The sequence below is a fragment of the Papio anubis genome, chromosome 18 (genome assembly GCF_008728515.1).
Source record: "Papio anubis isolate 15944 chromosome 18, Panubis1.0, whole genome shotgun sequence".
In the NCBI taxonomy this organism is placed as follows: domain Eukaryota; kingdom Metazoa; phylum Chordata; class Mammalia; order Primates; family Cercopithecidae; genus Papio; species Papio anubis.
The window spans coordinates 4,058,112-4,076,489 of record NC_044993.1 but is presented as its reverse complement, the minus strand read 5'-3'; the positions used below and the strand labels follow the sequence as shown (position 1 = coordinate 4,076,489).

At 51.5% G+C, this 18,378-nt stretch overlaps 1 long non-coding RNA gene across 1 annotated transcript; it reads left to right on the top strand.

Annotated features, from left to right (window-relative positions):
• Window positions 1-1,259: 1,259 nt before the first annotated feature.
• LOC103880587 lies at window positions 1,260-17,844 on the top strand. Its single transcript, XR_002519340.2, has 3 exons — window positions 1,260-6,010; window positions 16,523-16,799; window positions 17,167-17,844. It is a non-coding gene; the product is annotated as an uncharacterized LOC103880587 (long non-coding RNA).
• The last annotated feature ends 534 nt before the right edge of the window (window positions 17,845-18,378 follow it).

Sequence of the window (18,378 nt, the reverse complement as noted above, 5' to 3'; positions counted from 1 at the left end):
GGTTCTCAACCAGGGGTGGTTTGGCCCTTGGGACATCTGGCCATATCTGGAGACATTTTTGTTTGCCATGATGGAAAGCAGGTGCTACTGGCATCTAGCGGGTCAAGGCCAGGGACGCCGCTCGACACCCCATAGTGCAAAGGATGGCCCTCACCTGCCCAGCTAGAAGGATCCAAGCCCGAAAGTCAGAAGTGCTGGGTTGGAGGAAGGCCGGAGTGGCCGTCTGTCTTTGTGGAGGGAGGGTCTGTGTCTGTCTTGCTCACTGTCACATCTCCAACAAGCAGGACGGGTTCCATAAATGGTTCCTGACACATGGGCGTGTGCTGGCTGCCCACCGGAGCTGGTCAACATGGTTCCCACTTCTAAGGCAAGCAGTGACCTGTGCTGGACCTGACGCGGGCTTCAGGGGCTCAGAGGATGGGGAGGAGGGCTCCATAGAGTGGGGGATCAGCTCGTCCCTGATGGATGAGGAGGGTGCAGGTGTGGCCACCTGGGGCTGGGGCTGGGACATTGGGTTTGGGGTCGGTGGGAGATGGGGGTGTTCAGTGCCTCCAGGGTGGCAGACGGAGCTACTCTGAAGGTCTCCAGATGCTAATGGAGGCTTTTGTGCAGCCACTAGGAAAACAGTGACTCCAGACAGCTGTGCCTGCTCAGCCCAGGCAAGGCCGTGAGACTCAGCCGAGGAGCAGCTTCACTCAGGGCGAGCCTGCTCTTCCAAAGGCGAAGGTGAAGGTGGGGACTTGGGCCTTTCTGAAACCTAAGGTCGTTCCTTCAAGGGTTCCTTTCATTTCCTGATTCTGATGTCGGCTGAGATCCTTTCTCTTCCTCACAGGCAGGAAAACCTGTAGGGCCCAGAGGTCAACAACAACTGCCCTCTGGGATGGCTGCCCGCCGCCCCAGCCTGGAGCGGGAAAGGCAGCAGCACCGGGAGGCGGGAGGCAGGAGGCAGGCAGTGGGTTTGGGTGAGGGAGCTCTGCCCGCCTTTGCTGTGCCTGTGCTGCTTCAGGCAAGTCCCTTCACCTCCCTGAGTCTCAGTTTCCTTGTCTGGCAAATAGGGTGGGAAGACACAATGTGATGTTTTCTTGCTAAAGGGCCTCAGCTGCTGCAGAACGGGCCTGGGGAAAACACCTCCTCCCGCATCTTCCGCTTGGCCGGGCTGGCGCCTAAGGCTCGCTTCTGTCCCACCGAGAGGAGACACTGGTGGGAAGGCAGTCTGACCTTGCTGACGTCAGCCCAATCTTGACTTCTAGGGTAAGCACCCCTGCTTTTCTCTACACTCTTACTGCCAACTAGTCCCTAAACACGTGCCTGTTATCTTGAGTGTTATATCAACAGGAGTAGACAGTACACGCTCCTTTGTGTCTGAGTTCCTTTGGTCAGCCCTAGGCGGGGAGAGCCCCCCATTGCTGCAGGTAGCTGGAGTTGCTTCTTCGCTGTCACTGCTGCATTCTATGGTGGGACTGTGCCATGACTGACCCACTCTCCCATGGAGGGGCACCTGCTTGGTGTCCAGATTTTGGCTGTCACTGTGGGACCTGCAGTGAGTGGTCGTGTACAGGTGCACTTGTTTCAGAGCGGGATTTCTGAGTCACAGGTGTGTGTACATTCAGCGTGATGACCTGCTGACCTGCTGACAACCTGGGTTTTGTAGAAGTGTCATCCTCTTACAGAGACTCTTAGAGAGTTCAAGGAAACAACCTGTGACTATGTGACGTTTCATGGCACGAAGGACGTTACAGATGTGACCTTGAGCTGGGGAGAGTAGCCTAGATTATTCGGGTTGGCCCTGTCAATCGAGTGGGCCTGTTTCCCGTGGGTCGCCCTGGTGCACACGGTCATGGGCAGCACGAGGGTTTCCGTGGCTCTGTATCCTCACTAACGCTTGGTACTTTCAGTCGTTTATATTTTAGTCATCCTGGCAGAGGTAGTGGTGCTCATTTCGGTTTAAATTTGCACTTGTCCGATGACTGGTGGGGTTGGGCTCCTTGTGTGTTTCTTGGTGAAGTGCAGCTTTAGGCTGTCCAGCTTCTGCACTGCATTTCATCGTTCCCTGGCGGACACGTGGGTGTTCTTGGGGATCGGGAAGGGAGCCCACACCGTGCTGCAGCGCTGGCATCTGCTCGAGTGGCTGGTGCCTGCAGCGAAGCATTTTGAACATCCCCCTGCCTACTCTGTGTGGGCCCTCTTGGTAAATAGAAGCTATGGTGGAAACCAGGAGAAGGTCTAAGTCTCAGACATGACAGCAGGTCCTACATGGGACTCCAAAGGATTCCACGAGGGAACCCGGCCATCCCTTAGCCTGGCACTGATTCCCGCTGCTCCCCCCAGGTCTTCCTGGCGGTTTCTAACACCAGCCCAGGCTCCTCACCACATAGGCCCATCCCTACCCAGCCTGGACCGAGGTTCCTGTCATCCCCTCCTCATCCAGCTGCAGTCGCGGTTCGCTGCATCTGTGCTCCCTAGACGAGGGAGCCTTGTTTGGGAGGCTGGGCAGTGCTGATCCCAGAGCCGTACTCTTCCCAGAGTGATTTCACAGAAACATGATATTTAAACTGGGCCTTGAGGTTAAAAAAAAAAAAGAGGAGAGTGTCAGATGGGGAAGGCAAGCATGACCTCCGAGGCCCACAGGGCATGCTGTGTCTGGGAGACGGCTGTGCTGTGCAGGCGTGGTGAGGGGTGTGATGGTGAGGTCGGGTACGAGCCATAGTGGGGAATGGCCCTGAGTGCCAGACTGTGTGTTAGGTTTATTCTTCGGCAATGGGATGCCATCAGAGGTACAGGTATGAGAGGGCTCTGGGTTGACGTGGGTGAACTTAGGCTCTGACACTGTCTAGCAAGCTGAGCATGTGTGGGTCACCTGGCTTTCCGGAGCCTCAGTTTCCTCATTTGCAAAACAGGGATGATGGTAGTAGTTTCCATGGTTTCACGTGCTTGTGTGGGGCTCTTGGGTGAGTGCCTACACCTGACTCACACGGGGCTCTCAATGAATTCTCAATAAATTCTATGACTATGTCAGGGCAGGGGCTAGAGGGTCAGGGGTATGTTCTGGAGATGTCCTGGCAGTGTGTGGCGGACGGGTGAGATAAAGGAGAGACTGCGGCTGGGAACATACGGGAACTCTGAGTGTCCAGGCCACCCGCTAAAGGGTCAGGGAACCCAGGCTCAGAGCTGGGATGCGGGGCCCACAGCGGGTGCTCCTGCATTTGCCCTCCCCAGCTCATGGTCTAGGAAAAGGAGACAGGGGAGGGCTCCTTATCCAATCTCAGGGCCACAGAGGGATTTGGATGGAGGGCAGGTAGGGTTTGATCCAGGACTCAAAGAACTGCGAGGAGCTAGGATGACAGGGAGGGAGTGGGCATGGCAGAGTGAGAAGGACCAAGTCAGAGAGCACGTGGTGTGAGGGGAACGATGAGGGTTAGAGGACGCCGTGCCAGGAGGGCAGTGAGAAACAGGCCAGGCCACTATGGTGACAGTCTTGACTTTCCTTCCTGGACTTTGTCTTAATTCAGCAACTCAGATGGCATCGCAAAACTCACTGGTGGCACCTCAGTAAGCTCCGTGCCACTTGGCAATCACGAATAAAGCTGCTGTGAACATCTGTGTGCAGGTGTTGGTGTGGACATATGCTTTCAACTCATTCGGGTAAACACTTGGGAGCACAGTTGCCGGATCGTACGGGAACAGTGTGTTTAGTTTTCAAGAAACTGACAGGCTGTCTTTTAAAATGGCGGTGCCAGTTTGCATCCTCATCTAGGAGCAATGGATGACAGCTCCTGTTGCTAAGAAGCTTTACGTTCAACCCTGGATCTGTTTTGATTCAGTCAGGTGAGGCCAGTCTTGCCTCTGACACCAGGGTGGCAGGATATTGACGTGGCCGAGAGCTCGCGCTTTGCTGTTTGCTGCCGTGTGAACGTGAACTAGTCATTCGGTGCGCCCACCCCAAGCCTTGTTTTCCATCTGTGGAGAGAACATAAGGATGGGATTTAACTCGTGGGGATGCTGGTAGAACACATGGGTCATGGAGCGGCAGCTGGGGGAGAGGAAGCCCTGGATAAACATTAGCCACCATTGTAACTGATAGTGGGTTTTGTAGAAGGGTCATCCTCTTACAGAGACTCTTACCGAGTTCAAGGAAACAACCTGTGACTATGTGACCTTTCATGGCATGAAGGACGTTACAGATGTGACCTTGAGTCGGGGAGAGTAGCCTAGATTATCTGGGTTGGTCCTGTCAATTGAGAAAAAGGACAAGTCTGTATCACTTTAAGGAGGTTTATTTGACAAAGGTAAGGAGGTGCATCCGTGACACAGCCTCAGGAAGTCCTGACAACATTGCCCAAGGTGGTCGGGCACAGCCTGGTTTTATACATTTTAGGGAGACACGAGACATCAATCTGTATATGTAAGAAGGACACCGGTTCCATCCAGAAAGGCGCGGGCAGCTCGAAGCAGGAGAGGGGCTTCCAGGTCACAGGTAGGTGAGACAACGGGTTGCATTCTTTTGAGTTTCTGATAAGCGAGGCAATCAGAATACTCATCGAATAGAAAGGAAGGGAGATTTGCCCTGAGCAGTTCCCAGTTTGAAGGGGTCCAAGAGATTTTCCTTTCACAGCCCCACTTCGTAGTCATCAGTCATCGTAGTCATCGTCATCATCATCGTCATCGCAGGAGTCCTTATGAGAGGGAGGCAGGAGGGTCAGCGTCAGCAAGGAGATGGTTGATGGAGGCAGAGGTCAGGGCGATGCGACTGCTGGCTTTGAAGATGGCTGTGAGCCAGGGACTGCAGGTGGCCTCCAAAGGCTGGAGAAGCGAGGAAACAGATTCTCCCCTAAAGCCTCCAGAAAGGAACCGTTCTGCCCACACTTTGACTTCTCAAAACTGTAAAAGAATAAATGTGTGTTGTTTCAAGCCACTAAATTTGTGGTCATTTGTTACAGCCACCATAGGAATCTCACACAGAACCTCAGTGAGCAGGTGAGAAAACAGAGGCCCAGAGCGTGGGTGCCTGGAACCCAAGGCTCCACTGAGGGCGTGTGCCACCCCCGCATCCCCTGACTCTCCTTCTTCTCAGCTGGCTTCTCTTTTGTCCTTCCCATCAGTCCAGAGCACCGACTTTCTCAAAGGGGAGCTGTACTCTGCCCCAAGCACTTTGGGGACCCTGGGGTGAAAACCCCAAGGCTGAAAATAGCTCTGCACCTTGCTTGGTTACGTTTCTGCTTCTCCCCCTCTGTGAGGTCGATGGCTCACAAAGCCACTTCCTCCTGACTCGCTTCTGCCACCCTCGTCTTGCCTGGCATCTGCCTTCCTCCCGTGGCTGTCTCATGGGTTCTCTCTCCGTTTTCCCAAGCTCTCAGCCATCCTGGGGTTGTCCTTTGGTCTCTTTCTTTGGAAAAATTCCCAACACGTTCCCAGGCTGGGCAGCAGTTAGGGATTTCTGGGGTAGACGTTTTTTGTCTTTCTTTTTTTTCTTTTCACTATTATGATCTTCCTCGTTTTGAGGTTAAAGTCGGCGTTTCCTTTCTCTGGGTGTGAGATTCGACCATGATGCTGTCACAGCCAAGACGATATTTCCTCTCAAACCACTGTGAGTGCAGGGGTTTCACAAGAAATTTTCCTTCCCGTCCATCGTGTTTTTGGGCTTGAACGAAAGGTTATTTGTAGTTGGAAAGTCTGAACGACATCATCAGACACGTCTTCGGTTGTGTGGGAAGAAAAGAATTAGTTCAAACGAGGCTTACAATTTCGGTTGCATTTCAAATGGGATTGCTTTAAAAACGCCAAGCACAGAAGAGCCTGTGCCTAGAAACCCAAACGGAGTGGATGCTGACCGCGTGTCCAGCCCACGCCCGGACACAGAGCAGGCACACGAGCGATGTTTGTCAAATGAACAACCAATGGGTGAATGCGTGAGTGGGTGAGCCACACATTCTGAAGTGACCAGAATGTTCTGGAACTGATCACCATCTTCCGCTAATGCTGACTCGTGTTCTGACTTTGAACCGTTCATCAGGTGAGAGCTAATTACCTCGAGGGGCTCCTGGTGACCGTAACTCTTGCTGAATGGGGACCAAGAGGTGCTTCAGTGTAATTAGTTCCAGTTCCATAACCCCAAGGTCCCTGGGCGGTGGCACGTTTCCAACATAGGGCCCGCTCCAGGTCTTGAAGACATAGACACAGGCACCACTAACGCTTTGGCTCATGGATTATGCCAGCGATCAAAAGGCTGTGTGGAGGATCTGGTGTACAGGGAAGATAAATGTGTTTATTCTGTCTCATGCCCCTTCTTGAGCCAATCACTGTCAAGGGGGATGGGGGACCTTAGAGAGTGATGGGGAGTCATAGCTGGGTGTGAGGATGGGGACCCCTCCTCTCAAGTCATATAGAGGAGGACTGGACATCTGCACAAAATCAGGGCTCTGTGAGCAAGGAAGAAAGGGGGAACGTCCTAGGGGCAACTGAGCATCTTCCTCATTAGGACAGCAACTCAAGGTTGTTGAGAACCTGTGAACACACCATGCCACCTAACCCTCCCAACATCTTGCAAGAGCATCATTCCCACTGTTTAGATAAAGAAACTGAGGCCAGGCACAGTGGCTCAATGCCTGTAATCCCAGAACTTTGGGAGGCCAAGGTGGGCGGATCACTTGAGCCCAGGAGTTCAAGACCAGCTTGGGCAACCTAGGGAGACCTCATTCCCACAAAAAAAATTTAAAAAATTAGCCAGACATGGTGGTGTGCACCTGTGATTCCAGCTACTTGGGAGGCTGAGGCAGGAGGATCGCTTGAGCCCTGGAGTTCAAGGCTGCAGTGAGCTGTGATTGCACCATTGCACTTCAGCCTGGATGATACAGGGAGACCCTGTCCAAAAAAAAAAAAAAAGAGAAGAGAAGAAAAGAAACGAAACGAAACAGAGACTCAGGGACCAGGCTCAGGTGGCAGTCCAGGATTCTCTTAGAAGTTGGCCACTGATGGGAACACTGTTGCTTCACCTCCGACATGCATTCTCCCTTTCTTCCTTGCTCATAGAGCTCTAATCTTGTTCAGCTATCGAGTCCTCCTCTGTATGGTTCAGTGGGAGGGGTCCCCATCCTCACTACCAGCTATGAATCTTTTATCCCTCTCTAAGGTCCCCCACCCTCTTGACAGTGATTGGCTCAGGAAGGGGCATGGGACTGAATAACAGCCAATGAGCTGAGAGGAAAAAGACCTGCTGGGGCTTCCAGGAAGGTCCCTCCTTCCTTGCCACGTGGCGTGTCCAGAGGATGGGATGGAAATGAGGCCCCCATCTTGCTGCCAGCCAAGGATGGCGCTGACACGTGGAGATGGGAGTGGCAGAGCCTGAAGTGCCAGCCCTAGGCTGCCTTGATTTAGGACTCTCTGTTTGTGGGGCAGACATTCCTTTGAGTTGGAGTCAAGGAATCTGACTCTGCTCCTTGCAGCCCGAGGCGTCCTGAGGGACATTATCGGACTTCTCTTCCTCACCTCTTTCCCACCCCTTCCTTGCCAATTAGAAAAGCTTGAGGACTCTAGAACCTTCTGTTCCCACCCTGGCCCCATCATTTACGGAAATGGCCCCACCCCTCTGTTCCTCCACTTGTTCAGCTGTAAAATGGGACTCTCCTGCCTTGCCTACTTGGCTGTGTTGCTGGAGTGAAAACGAGGTATCACATGAAAAGTAAGGCACTTTCAGAATGCCACTGGGCTAGAAAGAGTGAGAGAGGGTGAGCCACCTTTCCTATCATGCCATTTCTGGCGTTGCCACAGAACCCAGCACCCCACAGAGAATGGCACCTTGATGGATGGGCAGTGCTGTTTGCTCTTGGGTGTCTTCCTAATTCTTCTTTGACTGGTCTGCGTAGTTTTTGTTCTGGTTAATTGTATTTGGTGATGATAATGCCAAGCCTTCCTTAATCCTCCTGGGGAGAGGGATGACCAGAGCCGGTGGGCCATTTGCAGAACACTCATTTGGTGACAGCATTTCAGGGCCTTGCATGCATTGTCCCAACCCTGAATCAGTTAGAGGTGTTTGTTGTAAACAGCAAATGCCAACTGTAGTTAAGGAGCATGGGACCTCATAGAAGGATGTGGGGTGCGTAGATGCCAGGCCCTGCTCCCTTGCTTCTTGGGTACTAGTTACAGAGTTAACACCAGGTGTGGGGGCACCTGGGGAGCCTGGGTCACATGACTGCACTCTAGCTGCAAAGGAGGCTGGAAACATGAGTGTCTGGCATGTCCTACTCCCCTCTCACGGGAGAGAAAATCCTGTAAACAGCAGATGGGCTCTGAGGCTGGGGTGCCCACATTAGTGACAAATATCCACTACAGTGTAGCGATGGACACTGACTGAGTAAATGAAAATGGCCTGTAATTCACCCCCTTCCCCCTGATATCTTTGTTCAGTTGTTTCAGTGACCTATCCAGTGTCTGAGAGTGTACGGGTCGGAAGGGGACTGAGAGCAAGGACTTTCAGCATTTTTCTCTTGGTAACTTGCTTTTAAACACTGAAATTTGTGGCCAATCATCTGAAAGATTATATGCCTGAAAATAACAGCAAATAAATCAGTGAGAAGAGCGTTGAGTGATGACTACAGTTTGACAGTCTCTCCCTATGTCCAAAAGAATGCTTAAAGCCCTTGTCACCTTTCTTCCCTGTCACTGGCTGAGCAGGTGTCTCTGGCCCTCGCTGTAGGCTCTTGCACACTCCTTGTATTGGCTTCCCATAGCTGCTGTAATAAATAAGCACGAATTTGTGAATAATACACATTTAGTCTCTTTCACCGCTGGAGGCCAGAAATGCAACGTCAGTCCTAGTGGGCTCAGATCAAGATGTGGGCTTTGTTCCTCCTAGAGGCTCTAGGGGAGAATCTGTTTTCTTGCTTCTTCCACCTTCTACAAGCCACCTGCACTCCTTGGCTTGTGGGCACTCCCTCTACTTTCAAAGCCAGTGATGCCAGGTGAGTCCCTCCCACATCCCACCTCTCTGACTCTCTTCTGCCTCTTCTCCACTTATAAGGACCCTGTGATGACAGTGGGTCCACCCAGATAATCCAGGATAAACTCCCTCTTTTAAGGTTAGCAACCTTGATTCCATCTGCAACCTTAATTCCCCCTTGCTGTGTAACCTAACCTGTCTATAAGTTCCGGGGTTAGGACATGGAAGTCTTGAGGATGGGACACCATTATTCTGCCTGCTACAGGCCACAAGGCAAATGTTTCCCAAGTTCTAGGACGTACAGAGTCTTTCCTTCCATCCTGTGTCTTGTAGCTACCTATGCCTTGTTCCACTACAGAATGTTCAGCTCATTGTTTTGTCTTATAATACTTGGTTAATTATTTAACAATTCCACAGATGTTTGCTAACCACCCACATGCCAAGCCTGGGTCCACATCAATGAGTAAAACATGGAGTTTCTGTCCAGCCCTGCTCTCTGTCTCCTGGGTAACAGTGACCACTTTTGGAGCACTGCCTGGATCATCTCTTTTAGTTGCAAACAGTGCTGTGAGGTCATCATTATTGTCATTCCCATTTTACAGATGAGGAAGCAGAGGCACAGAGAGGTTAAGCAGCTTGCTACTCACCAGCACAGTCCAAATCCAGGGCTCCTGAGCATAACCATCATTCCTCGACACTATGCTCACTGCAGAACTTATTGCTCTTACAGGACAACATTGACCTTGACAGTGGTCAAGATTCGGTAGACCTCCACCAAAGGGGAGCTGTGGGTTAGCCTGGCACACTGCTCTGTTTGGGGAGGACAGCTCTCAGCAACCAGTCCTGGCCTCTGTCTATGGAGATTTGGAAACTGGAGTCCAGAAGGTCACTAAGTTAAAGGACACATAGCTTGAGCTAGAATCCAGGTGTCCAGAATCTGGTAGCTTTTTCCTTCGGGAGCCATGGAATCCTGTGGTTGACAGTGACTTCAGAGCATCAGGCTCAGTTTTCCCACCCAGAGTAGGAACCCCAGCTACAGCACCGTCGACTCATGGTCACTCAGCGTCCTTAAGTGCCCAGTGTGGCTTAACTCAGGCTGGTTGTGGACCCAGCCCAGAGTGACTGCAGCACGGCAGCCCTTCCTGCCATGGCCGCACCACCCATGTCCACAGTGAAGCTCGGCCACTTGCCCCTGGCCACGCATTAGGGAGCTTCAAAAAAGATCAGTGCCTGCACCAACCCAGGCTGGAATTTGAATCTCTAGAGATGAGGCCTGGGTATCCGAATTTTTTAAAGCATATAGACCTTGTTTTTTAGCACTGTTTTACAGAAAAATTGAGAAAATAATACAAATGGTTCCCATCTACCAGCCTTCAGTTACCCCTGTTATTAACATCTTACATTAACATGGTACATTCGTTCTAATTAATTAACCAATAATGATACATGATCATTAACTGAAATCCACACTTAATTCCAATTCCCTCAGATCCCCTCATGTCTGTTTCTGTCCCTGTCCCAGGATCCCATCCAGGATTCCACATGATAGTCATTGGGTTTCCGTGGGCTCCTCTTGGCTGAGTTTCTGGGACTTTGCCTGTCTGTGATGATGCTGATGGTTTTGAGGATTGCTCAGGTAGAGTATTTTGCAGAAGATCCCTCAGTTTGAGCTTTTCTGATGTTTTTCTCATGGTTAAACTGGGGTTACCGGTTTTTGGGAGGTAAATCTCAGATTAAAGTGCTATTCTCATCACTTCCTATCCATGGTCCATGCCGTCCGTGTAACTTACCAAGGTGGATGTTGGCTGTTGGGTTCTCCACTGGAAGTTTACTCTCTTCCCCCTTCCCATACTGCACTCTGGAAGAAAACCAAAGCCCAGACTCACTAAAGCCATTAAAGGACTTTCCTGAGGTAACAGAGCCGGGGAATAGTGAGTGGCTTAGGCCCTGACCTCTCTCCCTTGGGAAACTGTGCTCTGCGGACCATCTGGTCTATCCAGGAGAGAAGCAGCTGAGGCAGCCTCTGTGGCCCTTCAAGCCCTGGCCTTCAAGGAGTTTTGACACAGCCAAGGTGCCCTTCATCTAGCAGCTATGCAAGACATTCGCTAGAAAGTGGATCTGCGCCATCTTTTCAAAAGCCAAGGAGCGTGGGTTGTGTGCTCTGTAAAGGTCTGCATGGGCTGGCTCTGCTCACCCACCCCATCCCCTGAGCCCTGGCTGTCTCCTGCTTCCCCCTGCTCTCCTGGCTCCAGGCACACTGGCTTTTTTCCACATTCTCCAGCATGTCACGTCCCCTTCCATCTACCCGGGAGCCTTTGCACGTGCCATTTCCTCTGCCTGGAATCCACTCTCTTTCCTCCTGTACTGGCTAACTCCTGCTTCCTTCAGAGTCTACCTGAAGTAGGGTCTACCACTTTAGGAAAACCTTTCCTGACCACCCTCCAGATTAGGGCTGCCCCCATTGCATATGCACAGGGCTCGCCACCTCAACATGCATACACTTCTGTGTGGGAGCTTTTCTTTTTTTTTTTTTTTTTTGAGATGGAGTCTCGCTCTGTCACCCAGGCTGGAGTGCAGTGGCGCGATCTCAGCTCACTGCAACCTCTATCCCCTGGGTTCAAGCCATTCTTCTGCCTCAACCTCCCGAGTAGCTGGGACTACAGGTGTGTACCATCACGCCAGGCTAATTTTTATATTTTTAGTAGAGATGGGGTTTCACCATACTGGCCAGGCTAGTCTCCAACTCCTGACCTCATGATCTGCCTGCCTCAGCCTCCCATGGTGCTGGGATTACAAGTTTGTGCCATGGCGCCTGGCAGGAGCTTTTCTTTTATTCCTTTTATTTTTTTAGAGACAGGGTGTTTCTCTGTCACTCAGGCTGGAGTGCAGTGGTGATCACAGCTCACTGCAGCCTCAAACTCCTGGCCTCAAGCAATCCTCCTGCCACAGCCTCCCAAGTAGCTGAGACTACAGGTATGCACCACCACGCCTGTTATTTTTTGTTTGTTATGTTTGTAGAGATGGGATCTCACTATGTTGCCCAGGCTGGTCTTGAACTCCTGGCCTCAAGCGATTCTCCCACCATGGCCTCCCAAACTGCCGCGATTGCTGGTGTGAGCCACGCTTGAACAAGTTTTTCTTTTTAATTAGCATGTTTCCTCTATAAGGCAATAAGTTCAAGAAGGATCAGACTGTGTCTGTCTGTGTTTACTGCTGTATCCCTAGAGCCTATGTCTTAGAGCACCTGGAACATAGGAGGTGCTCAGCTCAGTAGATGTCTGTTGAGTAAAACAAGTGAATGAGGAAGACTTGGGCCTTAGCTGCCCTGGACACTATAGAAGGATAATCTTCACCATTAGAATTCATATTATCTTGTCTTTTAATTTTTTCCATTTTTCCTTCCTTTAGGGGGCATTTAGGAGTACATTTCAATGGGGATGAAATGAAATTTTTAAGTCAATTAATTTGGGATTTTTAATCTTATACCCATGTCTTAGCCTCATGGATCTGGGTTTTATCAAGCCAGAGTGAGAGTTAAAGTAGAAGGGCCTGACCCTTGTTGATTTTGGAGCTCTATGACTCAGAGTCACAGTGTCTCAGAGACGACATATGGTCCATGGCTCTTTAGGCAGAAGAGTTAGTGTGTCAGTTCTCTACTGCTGCGAAACCAACTGCCCCAAGCTCTGTGGCATAAAAGATAACCACTTTATTCTATCTCATAGCTTTGTGGTCAGCAGTTTAGGCAGGGCTCAGCTGACTGGTTGTTCTGCTTCCCTGGCATTGACGGGGGTCCCTCAGTGGGACTCAGCTGGTTGATGGCCTGCTCTGGATGGACCAAGGTGGCTTCACTGATGGGGATGATGGGAAGGCTGTCAGCTCTCTGTCTCCACATCACCTCGGGTCTCTCCATGTGCTCTCCCCACCAGCATAAATGGACTTCTTCCACAGTAGCTCAGGACACCAAGAGAACATGTTCTAGGAGGCAGGAAGAAGCAGCTGGCAGATTCTTAAGTCTCAGGCCTGGAAATGGACACAGCAGCACTTCTACCTATGCTGCTGGTCAAAGCAGGCACAGAGCCTACTGGATTGAAGAAAGAGACACAGACCCCCACCTTTAATGGGCTGAGTGTCAGAGAACTTGTGGCCAGCATTAATCCGCCACAACTGGTCATTTGTGGGCTTGAATTCTTGAAGGATGGGAGAGTTCTATTGTACACAGAGCTGCTTTTTCCATTGCAGAGAGACTTGGAAGGTGAAAAGTTGATCTTTTCTGTGGAGTGGTTTCCTGTCTCCCTTTAGTCCACAAATTTGTCTGGGTCTGAACAGCTATTTGGAGTCTTGCCTCCCCTGAGAACTTTGTTGGTAAACTACGATCTCTTTCTTGGGTCGAATGCAGGACCCCTGTGCTCTTAGATTGCACACTTTAGCTCCACTTTGTGGGCTACTGGGATCAGCAGGTCCATCCTGTGGGTGAGCCCTGTCCAAAGGTCCCCGGCCACCAAGGGCAGAGCCAGGACTCAAAGGTGACTGTGAGTCTGTGTGAGTCCCACAACTGCAATGATAAGCATTTGGGGCTGTGTTTCCTCTCACACTGGTTGTTAGCTGTCAAGTGATATGTTTTTTAGAAACACAGTTCACTCATTATTCACTCACTCACTCACTCACTCATATTCATTCATCCACCCACACATTCATCATCCATGCATCCACCTACTCAACCATCCATCCACTCATCTACCCATTCATCAGCTCCCCACTTCCCCATGCATCCTCCATCCATGTATGGAGCCAAGCACCTACAGGCTCAGGGCACAGGGTCAAAGGAGCCCACTGTCTTGGTGACCCCTCACGATTCTTGCCCATCTCCCATTTGGAGCCTCTGGTCTTTAGGAATTGGCTGTCCCTCTCCTGATCTCTCTGTGGCTGCCCTGTGCTGGGGGCAGATGATGGCTCAAGGTTGGATCCTCACATTTGCATTTTCTACCCTTTTGGTCTCAGTGTTGCAGTGGAAACTTTTCTGGAAGTCTTAAAAAAACTGAAGAAAAAAAACCATACAGGAAATTGTGTCTTGTGTTCTTTGTAGCGAATCTTGTGCTAATTTTGAACCCAGCTTTATTTTTCTTTATTTTTTGACACCAAATCTTGAGTGTGAAGATAGAAGCTTCCTCCAGTGAAGCAGCAGCCCCAGCGCTGGGCCTGCAGTGGAGACCGGGGATGAGAGAAGCCCCTAGAGTGGGCTGGCGAGGATACAGTGCATGGAGAGCACCTGGGGCAGGGCCGGCGCCAACAGCATAACACACGCTGCTGCTCCTCTCCCGCAGGGCCCCACGGATATGGCTGGAAGCAGCCCAACATCAGGGCAGGTGAATGGCATGAGCACGCATGCTGGGCATAGCCGGGTACAACAACGAGGAGGCATGACCAGCTATAAGTGCCACTTGGTGACAGGTGGCCTGGCTGGAATCCTGGCTCTGCCACCCACAAGCTATGGGACTGTGGGCCAGTGGCCCCATCTCTCTGTGCCCCACCTTATTCATCTGTACAGCAGGATGATACTGACAGTACCTGCTTCTCAGGGCTGTTATGAAGGTGAAAGGGACACATCCAAGGGCTGTTGCCAGAGGCTGTGAATTCTTTGCTACTTTGGGCTGCTGCCCAGGCAGCAAAGGAGATGCAGGTAGCCAGAGTGAGAACAGGCAGGTAGCCAGGTGAGAACAGGCAGGGTATCCAGCTGGCACTGGGTGGGGGATTAAAGATGGGGAGGATGGGTGGCCAGCAGTAACTGAGATAGCGCCCCCAAGTCCAAGAGTGCCCGTGTGTGCTCAGATGTGTTGGTGGCATTGCCAGGAGGGAATTTCAGGTCACTTTCTGTCATCTCCTTGGGCTGTGCAGGTCCATCCTGGGTCTTCTCATGGGACCACATCTACTCCCACGATGTAGCTGCCACCCTTGACTGACAACTTCCAAGTCCATGTCTTTAGCACCAGTACAATGAATTCTAGAACCGTCTAAGGAATACCCTCTGAACTGCTCTGCCCAGACAGCCTGCAGGCACCTCACACTCAAAACGTCTTAACCCAAATTCATCCTTGCAACCCTCTCCCCTCACCCCAAAGCTCTTCCTCCTCCTCCTGGCTCCTAGTTCTCCAGTGAGGACAGCTATGAAGTTAGGAACCCACATGCTGCCTAGCTGCCCTGCTCCCTCCGGGCCACCACCATCTCTCCCCTGGGTTATTCCCATAGTGGGGTAACTGGTTTCCCTGCAAACATTTGGCCACCCTTCTTGGCTGCTTCCTACACCTCCGACAGAGCTATCTTCAGCCACGTGGGGAGATCACATCAGAGCCCCCAACTTAATGTTCTCTTATCCCCAATATTGTGGCCACGAGCCCCATGTGGCTATTTAAGTTTAAATTAATTAAAATGAAATCATGACAGCTTCCCAGCTGGCCTCCAGGTCTTCAGGCTGGCTGCCGTGCTCCATTATCCACCTGAGAGCCACAGGGAACATCCTAGAACCTGGCTCTTGTGGGGCCAGTACCCACCTCTCACCCTCAGTGGCCTCAGCACGCCACGGTTCGTAGGGGCACTCACCTACCAGGGCAGCCTCCTCCTGCCTCCCTTCTGCATGCCTCCCTCTCAGCCCTGCTCCTGCCCCCTCCCTTCCCTTGCACTGCCTGCCTCCATGCTGGCCTCCTCCCTCCTCCCCGTGCTGGTCCACACCTGCTCCCCTCCAAGGCCCCAGGGTGACATATTGCTGACTGCTTTAGGAAAACAGCTTCCTACTCTGCACGCATCAGGTCTTTGCTCTTTGTGTTGAGGTCATGGTGCTGGGCTCACCCAGGCTTGGGGAACCTGGCAGGACTGCAGATGGATCACCAGGCTAATGAAGCTGGAACTCCAGGTCTCCCTTCTTGCCTGCTCCCTTACAGGGCACGTGTGGCACATTTTGTACTTTTATCCTGAAGAGGGACCCTATTTAGGTTGTTTAAGCAGCAAGCTCACAAACTTACACCCACTCTGGGCTGGACTTGGCCCTGATGATGCCAGTCTTCTCATCTGTGAAATAGGAGTAAGAAGACAGCCTTGCAGGATGGTTCTGACTAGCAAAGAAGGACACAGCCAGCCCGTTCTCAGCGAAACGCCCAGCCCGTGGTGGGGAAACACCTCAATGTTGCATAATATTGTTTGATTGACAGAGAAAACAGGTGTTCAGTAAATCCTAGTTATTATGACTAATGTCCTAATACCCATTGATGGGCATGCTGACTTCACCCTCTCCAACCTGGTGAGGTGGGCATTAATGGTGCCCCATTTTACAGACGAAACTGAGGCTGACAGAGGAGAAATGATTTTGCGTGTCAGGTAGCTGCTGCCCACGGGTGGGGCCAGGTCCGGGTGGCTCACGAAACTGCGTCCCTTTCTGGGATGGTGCTGTCCCCCTAGTGAGACCATCCAGAGCGCACTCTGAGTGTAGAACATTCCCGTCTCGCACGGAGACGCGGCGCCTGTGGCCTGCTCTGGCTCCTGTCCCTGGCTCTTCTCGTTTCTATTTCAGCTCTTTTCATTCCTACTTTCGTTTCATCTCAGATTCCTGCCTTGACACTCACTTAAGAGAAGAGTGAAGTTTCGGGGACTCCGCACCTCAAGGTAGTTCCACCGCACGAGGTGCTGCGTTCGCAGTATTACTCATGCACCTTTCTGATAAGAAAAGTGAAAACGCGAAGTTGAAAACTGAAGACGCCCAGCAACTTCCTGAATCCAGCTCTCCACGTCCTGCCCTATGGGACAGACAACTCCCAAAGAGGAATCGTTGGTGGAAGTCCCATGTTTCGTTGGCCTTGGAAGGGGGAACTGGTCAAGGCAGGTTCGGTTTCAGGATCTCACCTCACCTGGGAGCGGGGAGGTGATGGTCCCCCAGCAGGGCAGTCACGCCGCCCGGGCCTGGAGGCCGGAATCCACGCTGCGCTTGGCCAGGGTGGTCCATCCCTGTCTCCGCCACCTGTGTCGGGCAGCCTGACGCCGTGTCTTCCTGAGCAGCTGTCGGTGTTGCCGTGTGGTAGCCACGCTGTTGCAACAGGCGCCGCTGAGGTTTCTGAGGCCCCTCCGGCCAGAAGCTGGCCCAGGTGCTGTGGCCAAGACATGTGCGAGCGACTGAATTAGCCTCCTTGGGGGAAAAAAAAACAAACAAACACCACGCACACAAACACCATCCTGCCTTTTTTTTTTTTCAGGGCTCATCTCTGGACCCACACCCCATAACCAACATGGAAGCCTGGATTTGGCCCTGGGTCAGGCTAGCTCCACAGGGAAGGGTCCAGTCTCTCCGGGGAGATATCCCGACTTCGGGTCCTGCTTTCTCTACTATAAATGGAGGCCAGCCATGCCCCTCGGTGGGCCTCAGTTTCCTCACCTGTACAGTGGGGAAATCCATAGGACCTACGTCCCAGGAGGGCACTGGACCGAGGCACTGAATGCCTGTCCAGTGCTCACGATCGTGACAAGCACGGTGTGGAATAAATCCGGAATAAATGCTTACTGGGTGAGGGAGGACAGGGAAGATTTCTAAAATCCCCCTGACTTAAGATCTGATTCACCCATTTAAAAAACCGTACTGGTAAATAATTTGAAATGTAGAGGAAAGTTATAAGGAATCGCACAAAGAATACTCCCAAACGTTTTGCCCAGATTCACCTGTTTTCTGTGACAACTTTGAGATAGAATTCACACACCATACAACTGACCCATCACAAGTATACAATTCAATGGCCTTTCATAGTCAGAGTTGTGCAACTGTCACCAGAGTCAATTTTAGAACGTTTTCATCACTCTCCTCCCACAAAAAAACCCTCACATCCCTTGGCTGTCACTCTGCACCTATTAATATTTTTTTAAGTGTTGAGACTTTTTTTTTTTTTTTTTTTTGAGATGGAGTCTCACCCTGTTGCCCAGGCTGGAGTGCAGTGGCATAATCTCGGCTCACAGCAACCTCCACCTCCTGGGTTCAAGCGATTCTCCTGACTCAGCCTCCCGAGTAGCTGGGATTATAGGTGCCTGCCATCATGCCCAGCTTATTTTTGTATTTTTAGTAGAGACAGGGTGTCACCATGTTGGTCAGGCTGGTCTCGAACTCCTGACCTCGTGATCCACCCGCCTTGGCCTCCCAAAGTGCTGGGATTACAGGCATGAGCCACCACACCCAGCAAATGTGAAGACTTGTATGCATCTTCTTGACCTGTGGTCTTTGGCATTTGAGTCTTAGGGGCCCTTTAAAATATTGAGATAGGCCAGGCACAGCGGCTCATGCCTGAAATCGCACAACTTTAGGAGGCTGAGGTGAAAGGATTGCTTGAGGCCAGGAGTTTGGGACCAGCCTGGGCAACATAGTGAGACCTCCATCTCAGCAAAAAAGTAAAAATAAAAAATATTAGCCAGGCATAGAGGTG